At 41.4% G+C, this 5,964-nt stretch overlaps 1 protein-coding gene across 3 annotated transcripts in view; it reads right to left on the bottom strand.

Moving 5' to 3' along the window:
* mbd2 (methyl-CpG binding domain protein 2) overlaps nucleotides 1-5,964 on the bottom strand; it is a gene marked incomplete at its 5' end in the record, with an annotated part of 65,933 nt that overhangs the window by 6,768 nt on the left and 53,201 nt on the right.

Raw genomic sequence — 5,964 nt, 5'->3', positions numbered from 1 at the left:
GGGGGGGGAGTCAAGAACTCTGGGTGAAAGGACCTCCAAACTGAACTAAAGAGAGGTCGGGATTCCGCTGGTGGAGAGGAAGGGCGGCGGGATCTTCCAGTGGAGGGACGAGATCACCGGACTCTAGGTGGGACGCAGATTTAAGTATCTTACGAACTAGTGAAGAGTCGTAAAGACTGCAGAGAGGATTATTAGAACACAACTCCCCTCCATGGACACAATCTACACAAAGCGCTGCCAGAAAAGAGCAGAGAGAATTATTAGGGACACATCACATCCAGCTCACCCCCTGCTCGTACACAAAAACTGTACATATAAAATATATAAATATATAATCTTAGGCACAAGCGAGCGGACAGCATCATCACAAAGACAACACGATTTTATAAGAGCTTCTTTCCAGCTGCAGTGAGACTTTTGGCCAAAACAAAATGAAATATGTTGGTGTGTAACGTAACATATCTGTGCAATAACACTGTGCATCTTATTTCTTTACTTAATTTGAATAATAACCGTGCACTTTAATATTATATAAGGGGTGTCTTTAGGGGCAAGGGCAATATGCATTTATATTTTTGCACTTAGGAATGCAACATCTATTTATTTGTATTGGTATTTTTACTAGTTTTGTGAAATTGTATTTATTTATAATGTAAATGCTTTGTGCGTCTTTTTAAACTCGACTTGACTCCGAGTAACTACCGCACAAGAGTTCCTATGTGTGAAAACACAAATGGCAAATGAAGTTCTTGATTCTGATTCTTGATTCTGATGTTTTTATGGTGCTGTTATTCCTGAAAAACACTATTTACGAAGATATCTCAGATGAGTAATAGAAGTTGTTTAAGGAGTGACTAATCAAAAGGAACATAGCGGTTAAGAAGCGGTCCTCGTTGAGTAATAAGTGAATAAGAGCCAGGGTTTCCTTGGTCCATAGTCTGTGTGAGGAGACTACAGGAGTAAATAACTTTGTGAAATCCCGTTAATCTCAGAGCTAAAGCGAGGGATTTGCTGGGTACCAATGGTTTGCGTGGGAAGTTGTGTTGAATGTCTCTTTTCTGCATTTGGGGGGGACTGTCTGGCAGATAGATATTAACGGTGTCTCAATAAGACGGACAAAAAAAAATAGCTGATGCTCAACATAAAGCAGTCCTGTCTTACTGCTAAGGCCGGTTGCCCTGGTAACCGACTGACCGTTAAAGGGGAGAGCGAGGGGGGGGGGGGGGGGGGGGGGGGGGGGGGGGGGGGGGGGGGGGGAGAACAGGAGAGAGTTTTAGATATAAAACAAAATATGTAAATCTGATTTTAACATAAGGTTTAGAATAAGGTCTTATATACTGTGTGTCTTGAATATAATGTCTTTATTCTAAATAACGATAACTGTTTTGACTTGATAACTTGTTGCAACATTATTATTATTATTATTTTTTTTTTAAATAATTAATTAATTAAGTCTCATTATTCAAAGTTAGTTGCTCGGGTGAAATTCATATTGGCCATCATAAACACTGGGAAACCGACGCTGTCAGAAGGATGACTTAGAGGGAGATGCTAAATATAATAATCATATAATATAATAGTCTCTACAGCACCTGCTCACTGGTTCCACTTATTTAGTATTATTCATCATTCTCATTCTCATATCTCACTTTTGATTTACTATTTACTATTTACTCATCATTCCCATTCTCACATCTCTCTTGTTTGTTATTCGTTCATCATTCTCATTTCCTGTTTCAGAACTGTCCATCATGTTCATACTGTTCATGTTGTAATATAATAACATTATACTATTTATCCCAGTATCCTTGCACTATGCTCCACATTTAAATCCTTTTTATTGCACTCTTTGTTAACTCATGCCTCTATATTGTTCTGTTTAGAGTACGTACATATTGTGTATATTTCTGTTTTGGTTGTTTTGTGTGTAAGCACAGTGTGAGCAACGATGCTCCAAAGAAATTCCTCGTATGTGTCCTCATACCTGGCGAATAAAGCTGATTCGGATCTGCATATGTAAGGGAAAGGTAACGTGAAGTACTTCAGTAAGTGGGAAAGGATTTTTTTTTTTTTTAATTTGTTTATTGATCCCCAATGGGGAAATTACAATTTACACTCTGTGTCCACACTTTTGTTAGTTATCTAACACACACACACACACACACACACACACACACACACACACACACACACACACACACACACACACTTAGGATCTATACATGCACTAGTGGAGAGATGTCAGAGTGAGGGGGCTGCGCCCTGAGCGGGTGGGGGGGTACGGTGCCCTACGGTGTCCACAGCATCATGGAAGTGTCCACAGCATTATGGGAATGTCCACAGCATTATGGGAGTGTCCACAGCATTATGGGAGTGTCCACAGCTTTATGGGAGTGTCCACAGCATTATGGGAGTGTCCACATCATTATGGGAGGGAGTGTCCACAGTTTTATGGAAGTGTCCACAGCTTTATGGAAGTGTCCAAAGCATTATGGAAGTGTCCACAGCATTATGGGAATGTCCACAGCACCATGGAAGTGTCCACAGCATTATGGAAGTGTCCACAGCCTTTTGGAAGTGTCCACAGCCTTATGGAAGTGTCCACAGCATTATGGAAGTGTCCACAGCATTATGGATTTTAAAACTACTCTAAAAACTTTTTTGATTTGCAAAAACATAACATTTAAGGTAATCTGAGGCCTAAAGAGAACAATTTCCAACCCCAGTGTTTCCTTTTAGAACATTTGTATGGATTTTATAAACCAGCAAGAGGGAAAGAAATGCTGGTTGTGATGGACACTAAATGAGTATCGATAAAAGAACAGCTAGTGGTTCTCGGACTTCTGTTTTGTGCCCACAGTGTCTTGTTGTGTCAGAGCTAGTGGACCAGGGCTGACCGCCTGGTGGTGGCCTCAACATCTGGAGACCGGAGCCGGACCGGAGAGCGGGCAGCGGCGTCCCCATGCCCTAGACGGGGCCTTGCTGAGCATTCTGAGGTGAGAGGGCTTGGGAAGGGTCGACCATGCGGCCCCCGAGTCCTGCTTTACCAAAGACAAAGACACTCGATCCTATCTGGAGGTGCGGACCAACGGCCAGCAGACGGACTAGGGCTGCACGATTATGGCCAAAATGATAATCGCGATTATTTTGATCAAAATTTTGATCGCGATTATTCTCACGATTATTTGTTGATTTCAACCAAAACAAATTTTATTGTCACATAGGCTATTTATAACTGCGAGAGGGAGTGTGATGGACGCTACTCACAGAGAGACGGCTGATCATTATGAACGGGTCCAGCACGGGTCGAATGGCGGATACACACGTCGTGTGTATTAAACGTCTGTATCTTCACTGGGCTGCATTTTTATGAACTATGATGTTCTGGCCATGGGTCACATCTCTGGTCCAGGTCCAGCAGCTCCGTCTCACACGCTGTTACTCTACCAACTGAAGTTAGCTGCATTCAATAACTTCTTCTGTGTTCTTCGCCGTAGCGGCCGCGATAGCAGAGTTACCCAGGGCAACACCGGTACAAACACAGGTTTGCCCCTCATACTTAACAATATACAGCTGTGTTAATAAAAAATTAAAACTGTAGACAAATGTCAGAAGTGTGGACCGGCGGCCGCTGTGTGGCGGGGCGCGGAGAGTAAGAGGAGAGAGAGTAGGACGAGAGAGCGTAGAAAGATCCAACACAGACGGCTTACCGACAATGGGTCATGTACGCAAAATTAAACCATACCCATAATAAACAGCATTGCAGCGGATGCGAGGACATTAGCACGTGCGTCCTAGAGGAGCTAACAGCTAACAGACGCTATTAGCCAGATAGCACCGTCACTGCTGTTGTCTGAAAAACAACAAATGGGACAAAGTGTTGCGTTTACTGGTAAACTGGTAAACCTTGAGACCGACGTATTACCGACTGCTATGTTGAGTTTTCCTCACGCTACTCTGTCCTCTGGGACTGTCTCCATCTAGAAACTTAGCTGCACGGGGTGCAGTGAACACTCTGACTGGCTCATGAGCAGACGGCTTTACGGAGGGAGATGGCTTTGCAAAAAACCCGGGTGTTCTATGAAATGATGCTTTATAAAAAATAATCGCTCGATCACGCAAATTTGATCGTGGGAAGTCCAAATCGTGATTGCGATTAAAATTCGATTAATTGTGCAGCCCTAAGACGGACTGTAGCAGGGGGGGGGAGACCGTCCTGATCTGGCACACTGACGCACGTAAAGGGAGGTTTGCATTTTCACATTCTGAAAACACACTAAAACTACTACATTATAATTTTTTCTTACTTTAAAAAAATAGGGTTACGCCCATGTAAACCCATGGATGAAGGGTTAAGACATCCCTCAAATATCAAGCAACTTGGTATGGGAAAATTACATTTTGTCGAGGGTGTTATGGATTCTGTAAAATTTGCATTGGATTTCCTGTTACAGCTTCCACCAAGATCAGTGGCAACTATGTTAATTCTGTTAGAAATGTTTTAAATACATTTCACTGTTCTCTTTTTGAGTACCAATAGCATAGGCAACTTTTTCAACAATCTTTTTTTTATAATTCAGCTCTGCCCAGATACTTTATTGGGAAGTGATCTCATATAAAATTCAAATTGGATTGATGAAAAGTTGATGCCAACAGCAGGTTGAGAGTGCTGTGAAAATAGCCTGAAATAAACGTAATGAATGCTAAATTTAGATCAAATTACATTTTATATATTATTTTTTTAATTGATGAATTTCTCTGAAGAGATTGTTTACAGTGTATAATTGATCTGTCCGTGTCTTACAGGTTCACAGAGAGTTTTACAACGAAGTGAATGGTAAATGATTTGTAATAATATGTTTATGTGTTACAGAAGGACACGGTGTGCCATCTTAAACAATATTATTTTATGCTTTGAAAATATATACATTCAGTTGAGACATTAAGTTTAAACAGGAGGGAAATGTTGGAAAATGTAACTTTAAAACTAAATGTCTCTTACTTTTGTGTGTTACAATTCCAATCTTTGTCTGAAGCGCCCAGGATCACATACCTAATAATAATAATAATAATAACAATGTGTACTTTATTAATTTTACAAAAAAATTACATTACTCTGTTATTACACACAGGCCTGAACTACACGCACATGCTCAGTAGCTATACATGTACTAATGGAGAGATGTCAGAGTGGGGGGGCTGCCCATGGAAAAGCGCACGAGCAGTTGGGGGTTCAGTGCCTTGCTCAAGAGCACCTTGGCAGTGCCCAGGAGGGAATGATGTATTTATGTGATTCATATTGGGATTGAATGTGTAGCAAAGTACAATACTTCAAACACAACATACTTGAGTTAGAGTCAAATTACAGATTTTATTAGATCACAGTAACATGAGTAACTGTAATTTCCTACTTTCTACCTGTGTGGCGGAGGGATAAGGGTGGGGGTGGGGGTGGGGGTGGTGCGAGATCACGTGCGACATTGTTAACATTACTTAGAATTCCTCATGATGACGGCAACTACGCACTATAGCTGTGAGGTTTAGGGGCTAAGGAATGGACCATGTGAGAAAGAACCCTTTTAAGTACACGTGTAACACGTGTTCATGTGTTAATGAGCACTCAGGTCCACACTGATCTGTCTTCCACTAATAGATAACTTGTAAAAATAATTGGGAGGCTCCTGGCGGAGACCTTCTGAACACAACTCCGCCTCCTACCCATTGCCTCTATTAAACCCAAATTGACTCATTAAGCTTGTCTTAATAAAACCCACTTAATAAAAACTATCTGCAAAAACAAACTCTCTCTGCTGTATTTCTCTCTCCTCCAGGAACAATAAACATCTGCTTCTGGACAGAAAAAAAATAACTAAAAATAAGTCCAATTCATGTGGAGAGCCTCCATGCTAATCATTAGCTTCTCCATTAACCCCTTGACACCTCCTCTGCTGCATTAACAAGGGG

This window comes from Etheostoma spectabile, chromosome 16, assembly GCF_008692095.1.
Source record: "Etheostoma spectabile isolate EspeVRDwgs_2016 chromosome 16, UIUC_Espe_1.0, whole genome shotgun sequence".
In the NCBI taxonomy this organism is placed as follows: Eukaryota; Metazoa; Chordata; class Actinopteri; order Perciformes; family Percidae; genus Etheostoma; species Etheostoma spectabile.
This window is presented reverse-complemented; position numbering and strand designations above follow the sequence as displayed.